This window comes from Herpailurus yagouaroundi, unplaced genomic scaffold (genome assembly GCF_014898765.1).
Source record: "Herpailurus yagouaroundi ecotype Mexico unplaced genomic scaffold, PumYag 185, whole genome shotgun sequence".
NCBI lineage: Eukaryota > Metazoa > Chordata > Mammalia > Carnivora > Felidae > Herpailurus > Herpailurus yagouaroundi.
The window spans coordinates 26,187,158-26,214,954 of NW_024412416.1; the positions used below are offsets into that span (position 1 = coordinate 26,187,158).

At 37.1% G+C, this 27,797-nt stretch overlaps 1 protein-coding gene and 1 long non-coding RNA gene across 3 annotated transcripts in view; both read right to left on the bottom strand.

Annotated features, from left to right (window-relative positions):
* GABRB3 (gamma-aminobutyric acid type A receptor subunit beta3) overlaps positions 1-27,797 on the bottom strand; it is a 251,422-nt gene that overhangs the window by 211,702 nt on the left and 11,923 nt on the right. The window lies entirely within an intron of this gene.
* Positions 13,165-18,587, bottom strand: LOC121042547 (uncharacterized). Its single transcript, XR_005796286.1, has 2 exons — positions 17,684-18,587; positions 13,165-15,066 (listed from the first exon to the last, which is right to left on the bottom strand). It is a non-coding gene; the product is annotated as an uncharacterized LOC121042547 (long non-coding RNA).

The window sequence follows — 27,797 nt, forward strand, 5'->3', positions numbered from 1 at the left end:
TTTTACACTTTCTGTACCTATGTTCTAAGCATTATTGCTCCATATATCTGCCTGACTTGCTTTCTCACTTCTTCAAGGTTTCAAGGTACACACTCAAATGTCACCCAAGCATGGATCCTCCCCCGATCCCTATCTGCCCGACTTTGCCATACTTCACAGTAGGCTTTACCATCCAACTTTTAAGTCTTTTTACATGCTTGTTTGTTATCTGTTTCTTTCCCTACACTATCAGCTCCAGTGGGGCAGGGACTTTACTCCCTGATGTAGCCCTAGATATATATCTAGAACAGTGCCTGGCATATAGGGATGCTCCTTAAATATTGTAAAATGGATATTGAACACACAAATGGCTATATGAAGCAAAAGGAGTAGCCCCTCTAGTGTTATAGAAGAAACACTAAGATACACAAAAGAATATAGAAAAAGGATGGCTTTCAAATCTATTGAGTTCCTGAAAAGTCCAGCAAATATCTGCTTTGATAGTCCAAGCTGAGAAAATACACTGTTCTTTTGGTTATGTCTCATTTCCTGACACTACTGATTCAGTGATAAGAACATCTAGAATAGTAAGATTTACAGGATGAAAACTATAGTTTCCCAGTACACACATGTGCACATGCCAAGGCCCTGTGGGTAAACACAGTTGAATCTCACTGCAGGAAGGAAACTGAACTGAGATGACAGAGCACCTGGCCTGAGGCCATTGGGGTACAAAGGGCAGGGGAGGAGCTAAGCCCACTTTTATTTATTTTTTTAACGTTTTTATTTATTTTTGAGAGAGAGACCAGGCATGTGAGCAGGGGAGGGGAAGAGAGGGAGACAGAAGATCTGAAGCAGGTTCTGTGCTGACAGCAAAGAGCCCAATGAGGGGCTCAAACTCATGAACCAAACTGTGAGATCATGACCTCACCAGAAGTCAAACACTTAACCGACTGAGCCACCGAGGCACCTCTGAGCCCACTTTTATTTTACTTAAAGTCTAAACAGGACACTCAAGGCCATTGTGCATCTTTTACATTTTAAGACCTTTTTTTTTAAAGATTTTTTCTGGGTTTTGCGCATGTACTTATGAAAGAATTAATGAGAGGTAGTATGATATAGAAGCTAAGAACAAAAATTCAGAGCCATATTTCTGAACTTAAATCCTCCATCTACTCTTTTCTGGCTATACGATATGGCACAAATTACCCTGACTGGGCCTCAGCTTCCTCACCGATTAAGAGAAGAGTTAATAATAAAACACTTTCTTCACAGGACTGTTGTAAGCAAAAAATTAATTCGCACATACACAGCACTTACAAAAACAGCTTGCAAATAACTCCTATCAAACAATCATGAATAAAATTTAGGTTCAACTTTTAGCCTTATTCGTGTGATCCTTGTAGCTATTACTGAAAAGTTCCTTTTATGTTCAGCAATACTAAAATGAAAGATACAATCTCTCTTTTTAAATATTTTCATCAAACCAATGATGCTATTTTCATCCAATAGTTATGTTTGTAATCAACACTGATTTCACATTTCTACTTGTTTTAAAAAGGGAAGTACTTGTAGGACATACATGACCTAGTTAATAAAATAGTGAAAGAAATCACCAAACAACAAAACAAAAATAAACAGCAAGAAAAAAAGCCAGTAAACACACACAAATTAAGTACTGCTTGCTACAGGAAACATTTCTTTTCAACTCAAGTTTGCAAAAGACTTCTTTCCACTAGTAAGAGAATGATTTTTCATTGTACCCAAATCTTACCAGAATAATATCCCTGTTGCAATCTCAAGTTGAATAAAAAACCTTTTGAGGCTTGCTGGCTCTCTGGGATTCACTTTGGAATTTAGACAGAAGATTTCAACCTCATTAGTTCCTTCTGGGGACACACATGGGAAGCAGGGTAGATAGAAACCCACACTTGTATGCAAAGGGCGTGCAGGCCAACGCAGAGGCTTTTTTTGTACCCTCTTATGAAACTCAACTGAAACAGAAGAACTGAGCTTGTAGCATAATGTCCTTTTTCTTCCTATATTTGTATTCCTGACACTTTGCATTTCTATTTCTGCATGGACTATGACAATGACAATAATATCATTTGGAAAGAGTTTATGTCGAAATTCAGTAAACAAACAGAGAGAAACAAGTGGGAGAGCTCTCAACAAGAAAAAGGAGACCTTGTGTACCACTTCGCACTGTTCTGAAAAAGATTACAATAGGGGTGCCTGGGTGGCTCAGTTACTTAAGCATCTGAGTCTTAATTTTGGCTTAGGTCATGATCTCATGGTTCCTGACCCAAGCCCCCTGTTGGGCTCCATGCTGAGTGCTGACAGTGGGAGCCTACTCAGGATTCTTTCTGTCCCTCTCTCTGTCCCTCCCCCCTCTAAATAAATAAGTAAGTAAGTAAATAAATAAATAAATATTTTTTTAAGTGATTACAATAGCCTGTGCCTCCTGCAAAAAGACCATGTGGCTGAAATGGGTAATGAATGATATTTGTATATTGATTATGTTCATTTCCTAGGGAATAAGGTCAACATGGAATTTTATAGATAAATAGATGCAATTACTCATTACTTTTATCATGTTTGAAGACCCTTAAAAATAGAAGCTACATCCATAACCCAGTATCTAGTGGAATAGTACAATTATTTTCCCATCAGTATAAAGCAGAAGAGAAATATGCTATTCAGCAACATGATAAAATTACAAGGCATATTCTATGCTTTGTTTTAGGCTGAGTTGTAAAGAATTTTAACAACAGTTTGTAGGGAAGGAAATAATAAAAAATGACAGAAACTGCAGTCTTGAAGAGTACTGCTTCTGAAATTGTTAACAAAATGTTCCTATCAGGCATCTTCCATCCTGAGTTTGATGAAAACATATTGGCAACATCAGTCTGTGAGCCAAACCTCTGCAGGGGGGTGCCCTGGACATCAGGGGAGAAGGCCAATGCCCCGATGTAAAGGGCCACATTTGAACTCTCATGGGGAGTTTGGAGACTCCAGGGTTGTGGATCAGGAGCATAGGGCAGCTTTATGACCTAAAGCAAAGTTATTAATTAGTTGGTATGTGTTTCTATTTCAACATCACACCATGGAGGTTCTTGTGAGGATTAGCAGGTCCCAAGTGTTCAGTGCATACTGACTGAAGGAACAGATACCTAAATGACAATAGGCCTTGACCCAGAGAAGGGAATAGCCTGAAGACACTGCATGCACATGTTTAAACACATAAACACTATCACCAGTGTTTTCCAGGTTAGGTCTGGAAACAGTGCATTTTCCAATAAGGAGGACAACTGGAAAAATGCCACCTTTTCTCTCTGGGCTTGACCTTCTTGATTTTTCACTTAGTCTCTTGTATCACTACTAGGTCTCCAGGGGCCACCAATGCCCTCTAGTGTGCTGTCTCACTCACAGGCAGGGAAAGAAACCCCCTACGTGCATTCCTGTTAACATAGCTGAGGCCACCAGTACTTTCTTCCTTCTTGGTTTGTAGAATATTTGACTATAAAAGTACCATGTACCTGTGTAATTTCTGTTCTGTGCTTCAAAAGTCTGAGACCTCCAATGCAGTGACAACTTGATAGCCCAGGGGGAAAAGAACTCACTATGCAAAATAGGATATTGGATACAGAAAAATAAGAGTATAGAAAAATCAATCATTTCACTGTTCTTAAATAAAGATAAATTTTATTTCTTTGGGTAGGTTAAATGTAAAAATTTTCATCAAGATAGAATCTGAAAACATAGATGAATATTGCAGGCCAATGGGAAGAGATTTTTCTGATCAGTTTTCACACACCTGTTAATGCCAATATTTTGATTTATTAAAATGTTTTATGCAATTTATTGCATATAATTTAACATTATATGAACATTCTCCCATAAGAAAATAGTCTCAAAAACATTTGTATTGCTAGGTTATTACCTAGTTCTACCATTTCAATTTGTACCATCATTTGTTTATACATTACTCATTGGACGTTTAGTATGTGTGTTTTTGCTATTAAAACTATAAAGTGGCATAAGTCTTTGTCTAAGCTTATGAATATTTCTTTGAGATAGATTGCTGGAATAGAAATAACTAGACAAAGATATCAACTTTTTTAGGGTCTTCTACTTATTGGCTTGCAGTGAAACACCATGCTTGCCGTGAACACCCCTGTCCACTGAGCTTCCAGAGAATATTGATTCTCTAACAGGGACTGTTGCCTGTTAGCACCCCTCACATTATCTTCACTCCATGACACCTTCCACACTCTGCTCCCATCCCAACCTTGGAATTTATTCCCAGATAACATGCATCTGCATGGAAGCAATCAAGGAGAGGGTGAGGTTCACTCTCTGGGAAGCCTAACACTTGATTGAACTCTGTCTTCATTTCCTGACTCCCTGAGCTATCACATCCTGAGGGATGGATGGGTTTACCTGTGAAAGATCAGCCATATATCTTAATACGTTACAAAGGATTAAATGATAGAGTAAAAGAAGGTGGGTTTTCATGTTTGACAGTGACAGAGAGAGGAACAAAGTGGGAAAGACCTAGGATATATTGAGTGCACTCAATACTATTTTTTAATGACATGTCTTACTTATTATTTTTTTTTTTTAAGTTAAGAGAGAACACAAGTTGGGGAGAGAGGCAAAGGGAGAGAGAGACAGAGACAGAGACAGAGAGAGACAGAGTGAGTTAGGCAGGCTCCATGGAGCCTGATGTGGGGCTCAATCACAGGGGACCATGATTGGGGCTCAATCCCAGGGACCCAATCCCAGGACCACCCTGGGACCATGACCTGAGCTGAAATCAAGAGTTGTATGCTCAACCGACTGAGCAACCCAGGTGCCCCTTAATTTGGTTTTAACAACAAACATGCAAGGTCATTATCAAAGATAGAAGCTCACCTTGGGTTTAGTGATGTGACAAAGTAGACACAGGTGGTCTAGTTCCTCAGTTTCCCTGTGTTGGTTGTTTTGTCCAATGTTATGCAGCTGACACTAGGAGATGGGGCACTTTCATCCAGCCTGGCCCACTCTCACCCAGTCATGCCCACCTCCACCTGGGCCATCTTTTTGGTTGATGTTACACTCAATAAAAACAATGCTTATAGAAACCCATGAAAGACCTTTTCTCAAATGACAAGGACCCTTGAGTAGATAAATACCATTCTGTGCATATTATATCCTGTGTGATTGCGTCAGAAGTGACAAGGAGAAGGAAGAGCTAAAAGAAAACCGAGACAGCTTTATCATTACTGACAGAAATTACTTGTTTACCATATTTGGTGGGTCCAATGTTGTTGCTAGTAAATCAGAAATATATTATGGGATTAGTAGGTGTTCAATAAATAGTTGTTGAATGAAGTAATGCATTAGTCCATTCACCAATCTATACCTTCTAGATGGTCAGAATGCAATGAGAGGCTGAAGCAGCAAGATGGATAGATTGCACCTTTTCTTCCTGACTAGATATTTCTCAGTAATAAGTGCTTGGTATGTTCAGACCAGTAATTTGGAAAAGTAGACTATGGGGATGTTTCAGGAAAATATTAAGAAAAATGTATCAAGTAAAAGTGGGAAAATGGAGTTAAAATTCTTTATCTCCAGAAGTAAAAGGGGATGCATGCAAGAACTATCCTCCAGATCTTATATCTAACTGAATACAGACCTTGCTTCCTCCTGCTTTGACACATGCATAGGCTGCTCATTTATCTCTGTCTCTAGGACTCCCTTGCTTTTAACTGCCTCACCAAAAAAGTAATCTGCCTACAAATCAGTTTTGGTGTCTTCACTCCCTCACTCAAACAATATTCAGGAGCTTCCCAGGACCACCGCATTCCCCATCTTCAAGGGTGCCAGGCCCTGGGCTCAGATTGGCAGGCAAGGCTAGGCCTCAGCTCTCCAGTAATGGGGAGTTTAGCAGAAGACATGCTCCAGTGAGCCAACACTGGTATGAACTGGGAAAGTGCAGTTGCAGTGTAGACAGGGCTCGGGGATCTATCAAGCATAGAAGGCATCACTTCACCCTGGCTGAGTCAGGAAGTGACCTGCCATGAATGAGGAAAGCATGCTAGTTCTTAAGGAACAAAACTATCTCCAAGCAAGTAACAGGGGCACTGCAATGGGACCTGAGGACTGGGCCATGTTCCTGCCAGGAGAAACGTCTGACATAAGGCTGAAAGAGCCCCTTGCATCTGATATCCCCTCACTAGGTCTGTCTCTCCTCTGCAGCATCTAGGTTAGCCCCTCCAGTTCTGCATATCCTGCTCAGACAACCTCCCTCCTGCCAGTGCTGCTCCCTACAAAGACATTCCTTTTCCCATGACTGGACTCTGCACTTGTTCTGAACTCTCACAAGATATTACCTATTCTGTGCCATGAAACACCTTTGCTCTATATTAGACAATATGAGACACACCCAATTTGATGTCAGTTGTAGATGGACCCACTTTTCCAAGGGCAGCCATGGCTCACTCCTGTTTGTCTCACAATGGTTACTAATGCTCTTTCACTTTCAAAGTCTTCCAGTGGACTGATAAGCTATAAAGAATCTTCCCAGATTCCCCAACACATACATGTGCATTCTTGGAGGCATTTGGAGGGTAGAGACAGTAGGAGATGCAAAAAGCCAAGACAAAGAGCACAGACTCTGAGTCTGACTCCCAGCTGGCTGGAGTAATAGAACACTCCTAGAGTGTTCCATTTCTTCACCTGTAAAATGTCATGATGACAAAGGTACTTACCCCTAGGGCTAAGGGAGGGGTGTGTGTGCATGCACGGATACTTTACAGAAGTACCTGGCACAAAGCAAGCACTGTATGGTCTTCATCTCTTGCTACTTCTTTTATTTATCTTTTTTTCTTTGCAGTTCCAAGCTTAGGATCAGAATGGAAGATGTTTAAGCCTTGAGTGAATTGAACTGAATTCCCTGTAACACAGTGAATACTTGCTTTTGGTGATTTCCATGAATCCTTAACAGAGAAGGAAGGAGAATTAATATTGCAACCATTCCACTGGTTATCAGTGCTAATGCCAAATATAGAGACATAAGACACACCAAAGTCTGCTATCCAGTACTTCTAATCTCCATTTGAAAAAAAAAAAAATCATTTTAGCTGTGAAACTAAAAAAAAAAAAAATTATAAAATGAAAGTACCTTGTAATTCTATCTCCCTTACACCCTCCAGAAGAGTTAAATAAAACACATTGTATAACTGGTGAGTATCTTTTCTGGCCATGTCTAATGTATATACATTTTTTTCCAAATTTATGTTCATGCCACGCATGCTGTTTTGTGAATATTTATGGGCCATAACATGTAGATATATATAGTAAATTTTTGAAGGGTTTCACTGCATGCTATTGTCTGAAAATATCCACTCTTATTTAACGAACCTCCCGTACTATGGACATTTACTGTAGTCATTTACGAGTTTCCACTGTCCTAAACAATGATGCAATTATCTTTATAACAATTATGCAAATATTTTTAAAGGAAAATTCTCATGATGCAACCTCTCAGTTAAAAGCATACAATTTTTAAAATGCACTGTACGGTGCCAAATGGCCCTTATCTATTGTATCCATGTGCACTCTTACAAGCCATGTTTCAGAAACACACCTCCCTATGGCCTTATTAATGCTAGATAAATAATTTTTTGTCCTTATTGTTTTATTAGTGTTTCTGTAAGCATGTTACACATACTGGCTGCTTCTCCATTACCACAATTAACATTCCTGCTTCTTCTGTAGCTTATCTATTGGGCCCCTTACCAAGACAAGCTCTCTGATGTTTTAGGTCTAGGAGTCCTTTTACTACAATGGACAGTTACCCTTTGTCATGGTACAGTCCATATTTCACCCAACTTTTAATTTTAACTCTGTTTTCTTTATAGTGCCTGATCTTGGTGTGTTGTAGAAAGAAAGAAAGAAAGAAAGAAAGAAGGAAAGAAAGAAAGAAAGAAAGAAAGAAAGAAAGAAAGAAAGAAAGGAGGGAGGGAGGGAGGGAGGGAGGGAGGAAGGAAGGAAGGAAGGGGGAGGGAGGGAACACAACATTTTCTATCCTAGAATTATAACTTACATCCAAGATGTAGTCCAAATATTCTCCTATATTTTCTCCCAGTTCTTTTTAAAATGTGCAAGCCGTGGCTCCATCAGGAAGGTATTTTACACTCAACATAAGGTAGAAAACCAAGTAGCTGATGTTTTCACCCAAAACCTTAAATAGATTATCATTTTGACCCTGGTTTGAAACATAATTTTTGTTAACTGCCTTAATTCCCATATATGAATGTATCTGCTACTAGACTTTTTCTTCTCTTCCACTGATTCACTATATCATCTTTGTTGCAACGTATAAGCTCTTTTGCAACGTTTATGCTGCTTTTTAAATATCTACTAAGGAAAGTTCTCATAATAAATCTTTTTTCTCCCAGATGGTTATTGCTATTCTTACCCATATATTCTGCCATATGAACTTTATCAATTTATCAAGTTCTTGCCAAACATTTAGATTGTAACTGGGATTTTATTTTAACTACATATTAATTTGAGAATCATTAACATCTATGTAATATTAAGTCTTTTCATCCTGTCATTACAGTCATTGGACTTTATTTTCCTCATGAAAATGGTACACATGAAATGGATGATATCCTTTCCTTTGTCTTCCTATCTCCACACCTCCCACAACCTCTAACCCAAGGTTCTGTACTCCAAAAGGCATTCACTTCTATAGTAGAAAGATTTCAGACTGGGGTTGAATACTGGCTTTATGTAAGCTATGTGGCTTGGAGAAGTTAAACTCTTTCAGTTTCTGTCTGTGGCATATAGCTATGAATGTTTAATTATATAACCTTTTTACCTGTTATAATTGTAGGTGCTTGATTATTAGTATGTATTATAGGCATTTTCTGATTCAGAATGATGCCAGTGTATAACTAGGTGTTCCCATGAGATTTTTTTTAAGTTTATTTGTTTTGAGAGAGAAAGAGAGAGAGAGCAGAAATGAGGGAGGGGCAAAGAGAAAGAGAGATCAACATCAGCACACAGCCTAATGCGGGCTCAAACTCAAGAAACTGCAAAATCATGACCTGAGCTGAGATCAAGAGTCAGACGCTTAACTGAATGTGCCACCCACATGCCCCATCCCATAAGATTTCATTAGGTCAAGGGACATTCTATGCCAGAGCAAAGAAAATCCAAAATTGTGGGAAAAGTGAACACCACATTAGCTTTTCTGTTTTGTTACTAAGCAAAATGTAACATGACAGCCTTAATATAAAAAGGCTATTTTCTGGCGTCATAATGAATTTTTTCCCCATCTGCCAATTGATTCCTCCTTGTGAACATTTGCTTTGTACCATTTCCATTTCTACCATCTTAACAAATGACTGGTTCAAAGTAGTGATTGGATTGATCACCAGAGATGAATGAATATGCATCAAGTATCAACAGCAATTTGTATGCATTGAGCACTCGTCTCTTAAGAAGTACATTTCAGGTTTCTTTGAAAGAAATTCTCTTTCCTAGTCTTCTCACTAAGGAGGAAGATTACATGTACAGATTAGGAAACTAGGGAAAAAGACTGATGCCAGTTACCAAAAATAAAGTCCGATGTACGTAATTTCCCTTCCAGTGTGCTTGAGATCGTGCCTCCTACCAAAATAACTGGCAAAGCTCGACACAACTTGAAGTGAAGGTTTCTACACAGAGTGAGGTCTTTTGAATGAGGCCTATAAAAATAGTACAATCTACATGCTCTTCTCCATGCCATTTAGTACAGATCAGGACTAGCCACTCAGTAATTGCATTTGATACTAGGATCAAGCATGAAAATTCTCAGTTCACTTAGAAAATCAGATAGGCTATATGGAAATTTAACCACTTTTGTAACTCTGGCTTCTTTTCATTTTGTATTTTTCTTAAAAATATAAACTATGCTTACTTCCTGCAATAAATATAGTTGCCAGATATTGTGGAAATTATTTTCAACATAACTCAACAAGAGCAAAATATTTTATTAAAATTTGAACAACCACTAAATTCATTTTTTCAATTCTGAATTTATATTCTCCAGAAAATTATCATTTATCATATATTTACATATGTATGCTTATATACATATTTATCCTTATGTATAGATACACATACATTCAGAATTTTGAATTTTGAATTTTGAAATAATTATCAATTTATGGAAGATTGTAAAAAAAAAGTGTTTAAGGAGATTCCAGTACACTTCACCTAGTTACCCCCAATGGTAACATCTGGCATAACTATAATGCAATATCAAAATCAGAAAAAGTAACATTAATACAATTCACAGACCTCATTCAGATTTCACCAAGTTCATATGCACTCATTTGTGTGTGTGCGTGTGTGTGTGTGTGTGTGTGTGTGTGTGTGTATGCATGTACGCATACATATTGGGTGGGTGGGTTGGGGCATGGTGGTTATCATTCTATGCAATTTTACCACTTATGAGACTCAGGTAACCACAGTCAAGATACAGATGTGTTCTACCCTCACAAGCCTCCCTCTATTCCCTGTTTATAACCACACTTAACCACCATTATTTCTCCTTCCGTCTCTAACTTCTAGCAACCACAAATCTGTCCTTTCTCTATAATTTTATTGTTTTGAATTTTTTATGCAAATGAAACTATACAGTGTGTAACCTTTTGAGATTAGTTTCTTTTCAAAAGCATAATTCCATAAGATCCATTAAAATTGTTGGATGTATCAATAATTCATTCCCTCTTACTGATGTGTAGTATTCCATGGTATGGATATACCACCGTTCCCTTAACCATTCACCCACTGTAGTACATTTAGTTTTTCAGTTTTTGGTTATTAAAAATAAAGCTTCTATGAATAGTTGTTTACAGCTTTTTGTGTAACCATTCCTCTGAGACCATTTCCATTTCCATCCTTCTGAGACCAATGCCAAAGAGTGCAATTGCTGGGATGTACAGTAACTGCATATATTTTTTAAATGTTTATTTATTGTGAGAGAGATAGATTGAGAGTGAGCAGTGGAGGGGCAGAGAGAGAGGGAGACAGAGAATCCCAAACAGGTTTTGAACTGTCAGCATGAAGCCCAATGTAGGGCTCAAACTCACAAAGCATGAGATCATGACCTGAGCTGAAATCAAGAGCCAGATGTTAATCAACTGAGCCACCCAGGTGCCCCTAGTAAATGCATATTTAATTTTATAATAAACTGTCAATGTATTTTCCAGAGTGGATGTACCATTTTATAATCCACATGCAATGTACTAGTGATCTAATTTTTCCACACATTTTGGCTAGTATTGGATGTTGTTACTATTTTTTTTATTATAAACATCTTGATAGGTGTTTAGACATTAAACATCTTTTCATGTGCTTGTTAGCCATCTATATATACCTTTTGATGAAATGTCTGTCCATATCTTCTGCCCCTTTTCTAATCAGATTGTTGATTTTGTTAATGTTAAATTTTGGGAATTTTTTATCCTAAATCCAACTCCTTTATCAAATATAATTTGCAGATACTTTCTCTGACTATATATCTTGTCTTTATCTTCTTCCCAAGGTATTTGCAGAGCAAATATTTTAATATTGGTGAAGTCCAATTTATCAAAAATTTTTTTATGAACCATGATTTTAAGAATGCTTCCCCTAATGCCAGGACTGAGGGATGTTATCCTACATTTCCTTCTGAAGTTTTACATATTACATTAAAGTCTATATTGTGTGAATTTTTGTATAAGTCTGAAGTTTAGGTCAAAGTAAATTCATTCTATCACCACAGTTGAAAAGGTTGTCTTTCCTCCAATGAATTGCTTTTGAACTTTGTTTAAAATCAGTTGGGCATGTTTGTGTAGGTGTACTGGATTCACTATTCTATTGCACTGATCTATATGTCCATCCCTCTGCAGATGCCCCAAATGATTTGATTACTGCAGTTATATAGTAAATGTAAACAGTAGAGAGTGTTCTGTCTCACGGTTTTCTTCTTTTTGAAGTTTATTTTAGCTCTTCTTGCACCTTGCCTTTTCATATATGGTTTAGAATAAGTCTATCTGTGTCTACAAAAAATCTTGCTGGGGGGCTCCTGGGTGGCTCAGTCGGTTGAGCGTCCGACTTCGGCTCAGGTCACGATCTCACGGTCCGTGAGTTCGAACCCCGCGTCGGGCTCTGGGCTGATGGCTCAGCCTGGAGCCTGCTTCCGATTCTGTGTCTCCCTCTCTCTCTGACCCTCCCCCATTCATGCTCTGTCTCTGTCTCAAAAATAAATAAACGTTAAAAAAAATTAATAAAAAATCTTGCTGGTATTTTTATAGAAATTGCATAAAGCCTATATACCGATTTGAATCAATGTCTTGTTATAGTGAGACTTCCAATTCATAAAACAGTAGTTCTCACCATTTATTTAAGGTCCTTTTTTATATCTTTTATCAGAATTTTGTATTTTTTAGCATACAGGTTCTTTATCTGTTTTATTAAGTTTATATCTGGGAAGCCTGAGTGGCTCAGTTGGTTGAGCGTTGGACTTCAGCTCAGGTCATGATCTCTCAGCTCATGGGTTTGAGCCCCAGACTGGCCTCTGTGCTGACAGCTTGGAGCTGAGAGCCTGCTTCAGAGTCTGTGTATACCTCTCTCTGCCCCTCCCCTGCTCACGCTTTGTCCCTCTCTCTCTCAAAAATGAATAAACATTAAAAAATTAAGTTTATATCTAAGTACTTCCTTTTTTAAGTGATTATGAATGTTATGTGTTTATTTCCCCTCAGTTTCCACATGCTTATTGTTAGTATATAGATATGTGATTGATTTTTGTATTGAACTCATATCCTGCAACCTCATTGAATTTAGTTTTAGGACTTTTGGTTTAAATTTCTTGGGATTTTCGGGGCGCCTGGGTGGCGCAGTCGGTTAAGCGTCCGACTTCAGCCAGGTCACGATCTCGTGGTCCGGGAGTTCGAGCCCCGCGTCGGGCTCTGGGCTGGTGGCTCAGAGCCTGGAGCCTGTTTCCGATTCTGTGTCTCCCTCTCTCTCTGCCCCTCCCCCGTTCATGCTCTGTCTCTCTCTGTCCCAAAAATAAATAAATGTTGAAAAAAAAATTAAAAAAAAATTTCTTGGGATTTTCTACATAGATGATGGTGTCATCTGGTAAGAGAGAGTGATATTTTTATTTCTTTCCAACATGTCTGCCTTTTCTTTATCTTTCTTGTTTGACTGAAGTGGCTAGAGTAAGAAAGGTGAGAACAGACATCCTTGCATCATTCCTTATTTTAGGGAAAAAGCATTTAGTCATTCAGCATTAAGCATAATGACAGATATAGGATTTTTGTAGATTCTCTTTAATGGTTGAGAAAATTCTCTCTTGTTTAATTATAATTTTTATTAAGAAGGAGTATTGTACTTTTCAAATGCATTTTCTGTACCTATTGAAATATTTATCATATAGTTTTTTTTCTTCTATAACCTATTGATATGGTAGACACAGATTGATTTTTGATTACTGAACCAGGTTTGGATACCTCAAATAAATGACACTTGGTCATGGTATAGAATTGCTTTCACACATTGCTGGATTTGATTTGCAAGTATTTTGTTCAGGATTTTTGTGTGGATGTTCTTGAGAGATCTTGTTATTTTCCTCTTATGTGCTGTCTGTCCTTCTCTGGCTTGGTGTCAGAGTAATACTGGCTTTCTAAAATGAGTTAGGACCTGCTCCTTCCTCTTCCCGTTTCTATGGGAAATTATGTACCTCTAGTGTTCTTTTTCAAATGTACTATAGTGAAATTATATGGCACCAAAGATTACTTGTTTGGGAACTTCTAATTACAAGTTCAATTTATTTAGTCGTTACTAGAGTATTCAGATTACTTAATTCATCCTGGATAAATTTTAGTAATTTACAGTTTTTAAGGAATTGTTTTTTTTTTTTTCTATGCATAAGTTATTCATACTATTTTCTTATTCTCCTTTAAATGAGTGCAGGATGTGTAATGATAGATCCCATGTCATTTTTGACATTGGTGATTTGTGTTTTCTCTCTTTTTATGTATGTCTAAGGTTTATCAAGTTAATTTTTTCAGAGATCCCATTTTTCATTTGATTTTTTCTTTAATGTTCATGTTTTCAATTCCATTCACTTCTGCTCTTTATAATGTCCTCATATCTCCTTAATTTGGGTTTATTTTAATGTTCCTTTTCTTGTTTATAGTGACTTAGATTTGAAAGGTCACCTTTCTTTAAATGTAAGCATTTGGCACTATAATTTTCCTTCTCAACACTGCTTTAAATGAATTCCACAAATTTTGACACACTACATTTTCATTTTCATTCAGCATTTTTTTTTCATTTCCTTTGAGACATCCACTTTGGTTCCTGGATTACTTAAAAGTCTATTTTCAATTTCCAATTATTTGGAGATTTTCCTCTTGTCTTTCTGCATTGATTTCTAGTTTGATTACATTGTAATTAGGAAACATAAACTATATGGTATGAATTCTTTTGTATCCTCCTGTTTTTGGAAGGGAATTCTTTTAAATATGTTGAGATTTGTCTTATGACTCAAAACATAATTTATCTTGGGGAATTATCTGTGAGCACTTGAAAAGAATGTGTATTCTGCTGTTGTTGGGTGAAGTATTCTTTAAATGTCAATCAGCTCTTGTTGACTGAGGTGCTATTTAGTATATCCTGGAAGCATATCCACCTGTTTCTATTGGGCAATGGGTGGAAGATTCGATTCCTATTTGGCCCTACTAAAGCCATGGGGGGGGGGGGGTAAATAGGTTGTTTTTTGGGTTTGTTTGTTTTGGTGGTAGGTGAAAGTAGGATAGGCATTATTAAAAAGTTTCTGTTCTGTTAGGCCATTCCTTCCCTGTGGGGGAAGGGGATGGGGCTTTTTTTGGAGTTTATTTTCTTTGTCTCTGTTTGTTGGCAGTTCTATCTAGGCTGTAGGCTTTCTACTACACTGTCTGACACCTATGAAAGGAAGAAAGAAAAACTAGGGAATTCAACACCAAACCATTCCTCATGTCCTGAGATCTTTAAGCAATCCTTTTTTTTTCTTTAAACCTTCAAATTCTCAATAAGATACTAGCAAATCGAATTCAATGGCATATAAAAAGAATTATTCACCATGATCAAGTGGGATTCATTCCTGGGATGCAGGGCTGGTTCAACATTCGCAAATCAATCAACGTGATACATCACATTAACAACAAAAAAAGAGAAGAACCATATGATCCTGTCAATCGATGCAGAAAAGGCCTTTGACAAAATCCAGCACCCTTTCTTAATAAAAACCCTTGAGAAAGTCGGGATAGAAGGAACATACTTAAAGATCATAAAAGCCATTTATGAAAAGCCCACAGCTAACATCATCCTCAACGGGGAAAAACTGAGAGCTTTTTCCCTGAGATCAGGAACACGACAGGGATGCCCACTCTCACCGCTGTTGTTTAACATAGTGCTGGAAGTTCTAGCATCAGCAATCAGACAACAAAAGGAAATCAAAGGCATCAAAATTGGCAAAGATGAAGTCAAGCTTTCACTTTTTGCAGATGACATGATATTATACATGGAAAATCCGATAGACTCCACCAAAAGTCTGCTAGAACTGATACATGAATTCAGCAAAGTTTCAGGATACAAAATCAATGTACAGAAATCAGTTGCATTCTTATACACTAACAATAAAGCAACAGAAAGACAAGTAAAGAAACTGATCCCATTCACAAATGCACCAAGAAGCATAAAATACCTAGGAATAAATCTAACCAAAGATGTAAAGGATCTGTATGCTGAAAACTATAGAAAGCTTATGAAGGTAATTGAAGAAGATTTAAAGAAATGGAAAGACATTCCCTGCTCATGGATTGGAAGAATAAATATTGTCAAAATGTCAATACTACCCAAAGCTATCTACACATTCAATGCAATCCCAATCAAAATTGCACCAGCATTCTTCTTGAAACTAGAACAAGCAATCCTAAAATTCATATGGAACCACAAAAGGCCCCGAGTAGCCAAAGTAATTTTGAAGAAGAAGACCAAAGCAGGAGGCATCACAATCCCAGACTTTAGCCTCTACTACAAAGCTGTCATCATCAAGACAGCATGGTATTGGCACAAAAACAGACACATAGACCAATGGAATAGAATAGAAACCCCAGAACTAGACCCACAAACGTATGGCCAACTCATCTTTGACAAAGCAGGAAAGAACATCCAATGGAAAAAAGACAGTCTCTTTAACAAATGGTGCTGGGAGAACTGGACAGCAACATGCAGAAGGTTGAAACTAGACCACTTTCTCACACCATTCACAAAAATAAACTCAAAATGGATCAAGGACCTGAATGTGAGACAGGAAACCATCAAAACCTTGGAGGAGAAAGCAGGAAAAGACCTCTCTGACCTCAGCCGTAGCAATCTCTTACTCGACACATCCCCAAAGGCAAGGGAATTAAAAGCAAAAGTGAATTACTGGGACCTTATGAAGATAAAAAGCTTCTGCACAGCAAAGGAAACAACCAACAAAACGAAAAGGCAACCAACGGAATGGGAAAAGATATTTGCAAATGACATATCGGACAAAGGGCTAGTCTCCAAAATCTATAAAGAGCTCACCAAACTCCACACCCGAAAAGCAAATAACCCAGTGAAGAAATGGGCAGAAAACATGAATAGACACTTCTCTAAAGAAGACATCCGGATGGCCAACAGGCACATGAAAAGATGTTCAGCGTCGCTCCTTATCAGGGAAATACAAATCAAAACCACACTCAGGTATCACCTCACGCCAGTCAGAGTGGCCAAAATGAACACATCAGGAGACTATAGATGCTGGAGAGGATGTGGAGAAACGGGAACCCTCTTGCACTGTTGGTGGGAATGCAAATTGGTGCAGCCGCTCTGGAAAGCAGTGTGGAGGTTCCTCAGAAAATTAAAAATAGACCTACCCTATGACCCAGCAATAGCACTGCTAGGAATTTATCCAAGGGACACAGGAGTACTGATGCATAGGGGCACTTGTACCCCAATGTTCATAGCAGCACTCTCAACAATAGCCAAATTATGGAAAGAGCCTAAATGTCCATCAACTGATGAATGGATAAAGAAATTGTGGTTTATATACACAATGGAATACTACGTGGCAATGAGAAAAAATGAAATATGGTCTTTTGTAGCAACGTGGATGGAACTGGGGAGTGTGATGCTAAGTGAAATAAGCCATACAGAGAAAGACAGATACCATATGGTTTCACTCTTATGTGGATCCTGAGAAACTTAACAGGAACCCATGGGGGAGGGGAAGGAAAAAAAAAAAAAAGAGGTTAGAGTGGGAGAGAGCCAAAGCATAAGAGACTGTTGAGAACTGAGAACAAACTAAGGGTTGATGGGGGGTGGGAGGGAGGAGAGGGTGGGTGATGGGTATTGAGGAGGACACCTTTTGGGATGAGCACTGGGTGTTGTATGGAAACCAATGACAATATATTTCATAAATAAATAAAAAAAAAAAAGAAATGAAAGTGTCTCCAAACGCTAGAAGCAATGCATGTTAATGTTGTTTTGCTGTAAATAGAATGTATTTCCAAGACTAGCAATTTTTTCAAGATATGCAAGACAGGCAAATAAATATTTTATGTGCTTTCTTTCAAAATAAATAAATAAATAAATAAAAATAAACCTTCAGAATCTTCATTAAGTAGCTGTGCTATGTTGAGGGCTTTTTAGTTGTAAGAGGGAAGACTAAGAAATGAGACTACTCCATCTTGGCTGGAATTAGAAGTCTGTTTAGAGGTTTTTAAAAAACAGTTTCATTTAATTCCTCCCTTATGTTTCATGCCTTTTGATTGCATTCTTGCTTATGAGCACCTTTATCAGAAAGAAGGCAGGGAAATAAAAGGAGCTAGAATTCAAAATCAGTCCATTTTGCTACTCATTAGCAATTCTGGAAGAGGTTCAGTGAAGGAAGAAGTTGAAACTACTTACTATAATGAGGTTTTCAATAATCTGTAGGTGTTAATTATCCATTCAACCCAAGCCCTCAATTAGCAGTAGTGGAACCTAAGACTTAGACCCCATTCACTGCCTAGATACTGCCCTTCAAATGCTTTCTAGATGGAACTGCTTAAAGAATGGTAAGAAACTTCCATCCCAGACTGGAAACCTGCATGACAAAATGGGAATATCAACTTTTTGTTATGAAAAATATAAATTATACTTCTAAAACTCGCTTTGTTTTGCATCAAGCAAAGGGACTAGCTGGCATGGTACCCATCTCTGCAGCATGCTCAATTAAATAATAAGAGACAGACTGTATATATGAAGACAAGTGAACCAATATTACTGAAAATATAGGATTTACATCAGATTTACATAAGCTATTATTGATTATGAAAAATAGAATATAACAAGGAGCTATTTCATTGTAAATGGCTCTGTGAAGTTAAAGAAATAAAATTTCATGAAATGTTTAACTTATGAATAGAAAACTGCCAGAAATATGGTACCTATGAAGTTTGTGAAGTAGGCTAGAAAAGTAAAGAGGTCAAGAGTAATACTGTGTAGACTTGGTGAATAAGAAAAGATTTGCTTGGGGCGCCTGGGTGGCGCAGTCGGTTGAGCGTCCGACTTCAGCCAGGTCACGATCTCGCGGTCCGGGAGTTTGAGCCCCGCGTCAGGCTCTGGGCTGATGGCTCAGAGCCTGGAGCCTGTTTCCGATTCTGTGTCTCCCTCTCTCTCTGCCCCTCCCCCGTTCATGCTCTGTCTCTCTCGGTCCCAAAAATAAATAAAAACGTTGAAAAAAAATTAAAAAAAAAAGATTTGCTAATAAATTATTGAAACTCAGAAAAATCATAAATTATAAGTTTTCCAAAGCTAATTTATTTTCAGATTTCATTATGACAGAATCACTTTTTTCCCCTTAAGTCCCCCACTTAACTGCAACATTTCACTCTGTTTTCTCATCTAAAATAATGTGTTATAAAATGAAATCAGTATCTAGGAATAGAGGAATCTCTAGATTTTTATAATCTTTCTAGATTATGAAAGATTCATGAACTGCTAATATTGAAACTTATATAATGCATTTTATAAGAGTTCTCCAAAATCTAAATGTTTGTATTTTTTATTTTAGCCAGCTTGGAAAAAATTTTTGATAACACAGCTATCTAGAATTCATAGGATTCCTTTTCTTCCTTTCTTTCTTTCTTTCTTTCTTTCTTTCTTTCTTTCTTTCTCTTTCTTTCTTTCTTTCTTTCTTTCTTTCACAAAGCATATTTTACAGTTTATGTTAATCAAATATTTACAATATAATAATAACATTTTAAATATCAACTGGCAACACTAGCAACAAATTCATTGTGGAAATTCAAACCAGAAATGTACCGGAATATATCCAGAACAATTGCAGATGGAAAGCTGCATTGTTCCACAGTCTGTGGTTTCCAACTCCTGGAACAGGCCCAATGGTAAAAACAGAGCAGTGATCAGAGTTTAAAAAGAGCTCTCTAGACATAAAAGGTCATGAGATAAAGGATCTTAAACTAACCACCTCTCACCTCTTCCTCCTGATTTGGAATTTAATGTATGGGTCTTCATTTTCATCATATCCCAATATTCTCAAAGCACCTTAGAAAAAAACCAATGCTGTATGTAACACCTCACCACTTTTTTCAGGCGACTTTTGTTGTTGGTTCAGCATCCCAGTAAATGAAATTTGGTCAGTTCACAAATCTTGTCACCACTTCTCCAGTTTTCATATATGTCAAAATTGTTCTTTTTCTAATTTCAGGTTTTTATTATTTTAGGAATGAAAGCAATGCTTTTGACCACACTCAGTAAGCCTTACCTCTAATTTTCTGATACAATATATAACCTGACTTCTAATGGGTACTGGGCAAGGAGGGAGGATATGTATTAAACACAAGCATTAGCTGAGAAAGCACCCTTGCCCCTCCCCAAAATATATTTTTCTATACAACAAAAGCATGCTTTCAAATATTTTTTAAAAATCAGCATCATAGTCTTACTTAACTAGCAGACCAAGAGCCTTTATCACACCCACTCCTTTCCATCTCTCCTTTCTGATTCTCCTTTTTAACTGTGTACACAGGGTAAACGTGATGGTTTGGGGGAGAGGAGCCCATAGCACACATCCTGCTGACTCTCACAATTTCATAATTACTTCCTCAGCATTCATTGCTTGCTCTCTTTGATGAATACCTTTAATGGTTCTGTTTGCCTCCCTGCACTGTGTATCAGGTTGATGGCTTCCTTGAAGAATAGGTCCTTTTCTGCTTCTGGCCAACTGGACAATCAAAATATCGTCACTATCAATACTCATTTTTAAAGTATCTGCTTATGGCTGATAGTTGAAATATAGAGAAGTAAAGGGATACATAATATGGGAAGGGGAAGAAATGTACAAGGGAAGTAACTGGAAGCAAATAGAAAAGTAACAGAAAAATAAATACAGTAAAGGTTGTACTGCATATTAAAATGGATTGAAATTAAGTAATCACAGGGAAAATTGGTCATATTAAGGTAAAAGCTTCACTATTAACCTAGCTTTTAGATTCTGAGGGCTTTCTCAAAACCCAACATGTATAGTCAACACCATCATCCAGAGCCATCACTTTTGTTCTTGCATTTTCTCAGGAAGAGCCCTAAATCTTGTCCCTTGTATGAACCAAATGGGGAAGGCCCTGATATCAGCTTAGACCTCAAAACATCCAGCTCTACTCTCTTCCCTTATGATCAACCTGATGTACACAGACATAGCCCAAAGTCACTTTTCTCCAAATCCTGGAGTTGGTTCTTAATCCTGTCACTGTGGGTATTCGTGTCAATCATCCATTTTACCACACATCCAGCAAGCACTCTGGGGCCAATTAGGTGCTTCCATCTTGGAAATGACAGGAAGAATAGAGTGACAATATTCTACAAGTGGAACCAGAACACAGGAGAATCACAGATTTCATACAGATCGTGATCACTGTATTTGAGGGCTCCAAAATGGAGTCATGGGGGAAAAAAAGAGTGAGCCTCAATATATTACCAAAATTATTGGGGCAAGACATGGCAAACAACTGGATATTAGGAAAAAAAGGAAAGGCAAAATTATCTATAGGACCAAGTGACGAGGTGAAGAAGCACAATTCAGGAAGCCTAACCAACAATAATATGCACAACAATAATTGCTGACCACAACATGTATATACATACACACACTCCTCAGCAGCCTTTAGTGAGGGTATGGGTAAGGGCTACAGGTTGATACTAGTCTCAGAAATAGTGTCCTGAAATATGTGGTCAAGGAAGATAGTAGAGTCAAGGGAAGTGCTTGGCTTATCTCTTTTACATCCAGTTAATTCTTTTTCTCATATGAAGGCTAACTGACAGAACCTAATGGAGAGGAAGATTTGTTAAAAAGGTGTAGTGAGGGGCGCCTGGGTGGCTTAGTCAGTTAAGCGTCCGACTTCAACTCAGGTCACAATCTCGCGGTCCGTGAGTTCGAGCCCCGCGTCGGGCTCTGGGCTGATGGCTCAGAGCCTGGAGCCTGTTTCCGATTCTGTGTCTCCCTCTCTCTCTGCCCCTCCCCCATTCATGCTCTGTCTCTCTCTGTCTCAAAAATAAATAAACATTAAAAAAAATTTAAAAAAAAAGGTGTAGTGAATGTGAGTACAGGAAAAGTCAAGCAAACATAGCAAGATGGATTTCATACAGAAGGAAAAACGTCTCTCTCAGAGTAAGACATCAGGAGCAGGAGACAGGACAAAGGATACAGGACAAAGGAAGCCTGTGCTGTTAATCTTCTGAGGGAAACAAAATTTAAGTTCAACACCACCAGGAAAGATGTGAAGGTAGAATGGAGACCTTAGGGAGAGAGAATATTCTGGGTGGTGAAGACAACGAAGATTAAATAATAAAATTATAGGGGCGCTTGGGTGGCTCAGTCAGTTAAGCACCAGACTCGGTTTCAGCTCAGGTCATGATCTCATTGTCATGAGATAGAACCTTGCATCAGGCTCTGCCCTGGGCCTGGAGCCTTTTTAAGATTCTCTCTCTTTCCCTCTACCCTTCCCCCACACTCAAATGTGCATGAAATACTCTCTCTTTCTCTCTCTCTCTCTCTCTCTCTCTCTGTCTCAAACAATAAGTAAAGAAAAATTAAAATAATAAAATTATATACTAGGAGACTTTTTGTAGTCAGAAACTATTTCCTCCTAGTGGGCATGCTTCCTTGTGGCACTTGGACCATTATGTTTTTGAAGGCTGAGCAAAAGCTGAACACAACCATGAGGACTAGAGAAGCCTGAAATAGATTTCTTTGGTGTCTGGTATGAGAGGCAGAACAAGGTGCTTAAGGAGTCGAACTAAAACTGCTGACAGGGGAGACATTTGGGAGGAAAAGACAAGATGATCATCAGAAAGGGTCTTCTCAAAAGCAGAATGGCACCTTTAGTCAAATGTGTGACTTTGATGTAAAAAAGGTAAGAACAGAGGTCAGGGGTAGGCAATTAATTGTGGAAATATATGGTTGTTTCTGAATGGCTTTCACTGCTATTTCTGGGCATCATGGAATCAGGGCAGTGAGGAAGAATGGTTACCCACTAATCTCATAATCAATGTGGAAAAATCCAAATTCCCTTTTCAATTAAATGGTAATGGCTACTTAATATTTTTTTCCCCTGCATTAGTAGACAAAACTTTGTATCAAATTAAATGATGTCTGGGTTTTGCTCATTAACTCTACAGAAAATAGTCTCCTAAAGTGTTACTCATGTAGGCAAAGTAAGTTTCATTAAACAATACCTGAGATTAATCAGGAAGGCCCTTCAAATCAGCTTCACTGTGTCCCTGATAACCATCAAGGCAGTGACCCACATGAGGACCCTCCCTTCAGAGGCAGCTAGTGGTGATGGTCTCCTCCAGGCTCTAGGCTTTTCTCCTCAGAGTTTCCCCATATTTGCTTCACCAACTGTCCCACATATTCAAACACCCAAAGGGGCAAGGCTTAGCTCAGTTTTTGAGATTAAATATGAGATTGAATTCAGATTCAAATATCTTAATAGATTCTGATAATGTGCACTTTCATATAAAAACGACCAATTGTGACCTCAGAATCTCTAACAGTAATTTTTTTTCCCAACTACTTAGGCCTGATATGTGAGAAACATTCTAATTTTTTGGCGTAAAATTTATTCGGAGGATTAGAATGAATTCTAATTCATTTAAAACAATGACCTGAACTTGTATACTTTGTTCCTTATACATATTGTCATGCCAAAAATAAAACTAAAAGGAAATCAATTTTAATATAAAGCCAAATTATTCATATATTTTTCCTGTTAGATGAGATTATGTTGGAAAAATGTCAAAGTTAAGAATAGTTTTGGGGTTTAAATCAACTTTAGTTTTAAATCCTGCTCTTTTGTAAGCTGTATTTCTCTTTCCATTTGCCAACAGAACTTTATTCTAGAGTTATAAATATTGAATATTTTTAGGCAATTCAATGAGAGCCCAAATTGAAAGATCCTTTCTTGAAAGCTACTTGGTTACATGTATCAAACACCATAAAAATGTTTATGCTATTTGATTCAATAGTCTTAATGAAATATCACCCAAGGAAATAATTCATAATCCATACAATAATTCATGTACAAGATATTCACCAAAACACTATTAAGTCTAGCAAATAAGAACAAGTGACCTAAATATTCAACAATGGGAAAATATTAAGTAAGCTATATTATTTCCTCCACAAACAGGAATACTATACAGCACTTAAAATATCTTGGAAATATGTTCAATAGCATGGAAGTATATATAATGTAAATTACATGGAAAAGCATGATAATAACTCATATAAAAATAGTGCATACATATTGTATATGTATAAAACAACTTAAAAATACATCCAGTATATTTTTCCAAAAATTCTAAAATTTCTTACTGGTTAAGTATATAATTTTTTTTTTAATTTTGTAAAATAATAGTACTGTTTTGTGAAAGCAGTAAAGGTGTAACGAGTTCCAAAGTTCCCAGTAGATGATGCTCGTGTCTGCTCCAGCCAAGAGGGCCTTTGTTTTATAATGAATATACAGAACATTCATCCCTCCAGGGAAAAAAGTTCTTGCCTGACACAACTGTGTATATAACAATCCATAAGTGTGCTGATTATTTAGAGAGTTCATAGATAGGTAAGAAAGAATCTTGCCTTCTTTTTCACTTAACTATTCTCCTTCCTGCTCTGCTTCTCCCATCATATCTGAAAGAAACATATATCAAGCATCTGGTAAGTTTTGTTGCTCTGAAAACACCTAGGAATTTCTGCACAGGTTTCTTGTAGATTGTAAATCTTAGAGACTTGTACCTGAAGTGGCTGCCACCAGGAGGATGATAGGCCCCACTTCAGGGAATCAACACCCTCTGTAGTTCAACTTTTATCATGGGTAAATGTAAGAAGAGCAGAAAAAAACAATTTAATTTTTTTTCATAGTACAAATTGGTATATATCTATTTTCTAATTACACATGACAAGCTACCTCAGTATCTGAAGTATTTAAAGAATAAAAAATACATTTATTGCAACAATTTTACCCATTTTTGCTATTTTTATCCCTTAAAGTCTTTCCCATGCCTTCTAGTCCTATCCATATTTCCTCAAAACTGCTTTTTAGAATGCCAGTGGTTGATTATATACCTCTCAGCTTCCCAGGCCCAACTGTCTGTCAGCCCTTTTTTCATTCCTACCATTGCTGCAACCACGGAGTTCATAATTATTCACCCTCACACATTTATTGTCCAACTCACTCGTAGCTTACTCATTCCTGGCTCTAGTCAAGCACTCTCTTCATGAGTTTCTTTGGTAGCTTTATGTGGCCCTGAGGCTGTGCCAGTGTTTCAAGTCTGAAGTGATATAGGCAGTTTGAACAGGTGTCCTTAACTGAAGAAATGTGGAAAATCCCCAACTATCATCATGTGGATTTCTGACACTGGGCATTCTATTTGTTGTGATAATGGTTTTATACTAGTTAAGCTACCTCTTAAATCTAAAAGTATTTAGAATGAAAAAGACAACACAAGAATCTACTATTCAACATAGAGAAATTGAACTAAAAAGTCAAGTCATGAAAGATAATACAAGAAGTAATTATTAAGTAATATTAGTTATTTTTAAAATTAAAAATAGAAAGTTTGTTGCTTTTCTCTTTCTAGTAAGTTCTAGCGTTGACCTATAAATGCAAGGTGCTTTGATAAGCTTGGGATTTTAAATATTTATTTAATATTTAGTGTTTTGTCATACATATTCACAAAACAAGCCTCCACACCCCTCTTCTACACCATCTCAACAGGCTCTACTATCAGTATAATGGAATTCCACCATTTTGCTTTTATATTTTAGAGTTTTGTTGTGATTGTTGTAGTTTTCACACTTCCATTATAATGTTAATAGTCACACAAAAAAAAAATCTCCATAGAAGCGAGAACTAGAAACACTCACACTTATCTGGTAATAGACACAGAAAATAGTTCAGTAATATATGAGACTGATTTATGAATCCTTCTTCTGGTTAACTGACAGTTTCTATTAATATTGTAGAATGAGTGGGTTCTGATTTTTCTGTTTACACATATTGCATAATCAAGCACAGTCTTGGGCAAAGGTTGGCATATCAGGAAATTGGATGTCAATTTAATAGATACCTGCTTTCAGGTCAACCTTTGTTTAACAAGTTTCATTGTGCTTTCCTCCAAAAAAATGTTGAAGAAAAAAGGATTTTCCTAAACTGTTTTAGAAACTGAGAGATATGATAAAAGGAGAAACATTTCTCAGCCAAACTGGCTCTTGAGATATCCAAAATTTTGAATTCAAAATCTTAGAAAGATAAATGGTGAGAAGAACTTGTAGGTATAATCCTCATTTCTTATCTGGTAAGGGGAGATAAATGTCACACAGATAAGCAGCAGAGAGACAATAGAGAACATCTACCCCTTTATTTGGCCTTTTCTCCTTAATCTCAGTAAATCAGCCATTGCTCATGATCCTCAGAGTTGGCTCTACTCTCAGAGTGCTAATTTGGTTACATTTAGAACAAACTGTCTTTCCCTTTTAATATCTGAACTTTGCCAGAGCCTTCATACCCCTCTTGTCTGTGGAGGAGAAGGAAAGGGAGGGAGAGAAAGAGTATGCACAAGAGAGAAAAACTGAGGAACATGTGTACATGCGGCTATCGATGTAGACAAATTACTTCAAAATGGTAAATTAGGAAATCATTTATTTACCCTGTTTAGACAATGCCACAATTCCCCTTAATTATATACTACAAGTTATAAGGATTTCACCTACACTGAAAAAATATAAGCTGATTGCTTTGAAACTTATTATTATTATTATTATTGGTTACTGATTGATTATATCTAAGTTTAGGTAACACTATGCATTTTAATGTGTATCATCCTAAATAGGCAATTTCCTATTAATTTGATAACTGGCACACCCACATTTTTCCTTTTATGGAATAAAATTAGAAAATTTTACATATTTCATTTTGCAATCTCTAATAAAGGCAAGCCATAGCATCATTCCTGCATCCACACAGGTTTACTTTCTTGGATTTTATGTATAAGAAATTCGATTTTAAATGAAACTAGGAATCAAGAAAAAGGTATAAAATGGTAAAACTTCATTTTTTGTAGACGCACTAGAATATGCAAATTCTATCTTTGAGGTCTAAGTTTAAAATTTACTTCACTGAATGTTGGCTTATCATCCCAACCTGGCTGAATGCAGCTGTACAGATGACATGGGCCAAACTTATGCCGTCTTCCTTTTGGACTGGATTATGAACTCAAACAATATTAAAACGATGCTATGCTGTTGGGATGAGCACTGGGTATTGTATGGAAACAAATTTGATAATAAATTTCATATTAAAAAAATGATAACATGCTATTAAAATAACACAGAAGAGTAAAAAATGGTTCATGAATTAAACTTGAATAGAATGTTTTTAAAACCTGAATATAGAAAATTTGGAGCCCAATAGCAACTAAGACGTTTTCATACTATTTTTCTTATGTGATAATGTAAAGGTTATATTTTGAATACAAAAAAAAAAAAAGCATCTTAACAGTTCACTGTTCATTACAGTTTTCACTCTTAAATTAGTAATTCTACATTCAGACCAAAAAAGCAAATACCACTGTTTGAGACTGAAAATTAATGGGCATGGATACAAATGTTAAAATCCCAGCTCTTCATGTACAAAATGTCTGAAGTTCATAGCACAAAAAATAGCCTGAAAAAATAATTCTCGGTTTCACACTGGCCATGCCTAGAACACAAGGTTGCAAGCTGCCAGATGACCACCACTCAGATAACCAATTAAACCACATGTGGTACCAAATGACAAGTAGTGGTATGTGTAAAAGGCAAATAGAAGGATCCCTTATGTTTCTAACTGCTCACAGACTCTAAGAAACACAGAAGCCAGAGCTGGAAGGCAATTTAGAGAATCCTATTAACACAGTCTTTAAAAAGATCAAATTGAAGACTATCGAGTCTGAATGACTTGCTAAAGTTCCAACAAACCCTTCCATGGGATCTAAGTGTTCTGACAAGCAACTCTTTCCACTGCAGAGAGCAATCTTGCAAGTTAGACCCCCTATGGTCTCTAAAGGCAACACAGCCTAGAGTATTGAGGAAATCACCTAGATAATTAAAATTCCAAACCATTTACAATAATAAAGTAAAATCTGAAGCTTTGAGAGTAGCTTTTCAATTGTAAAGT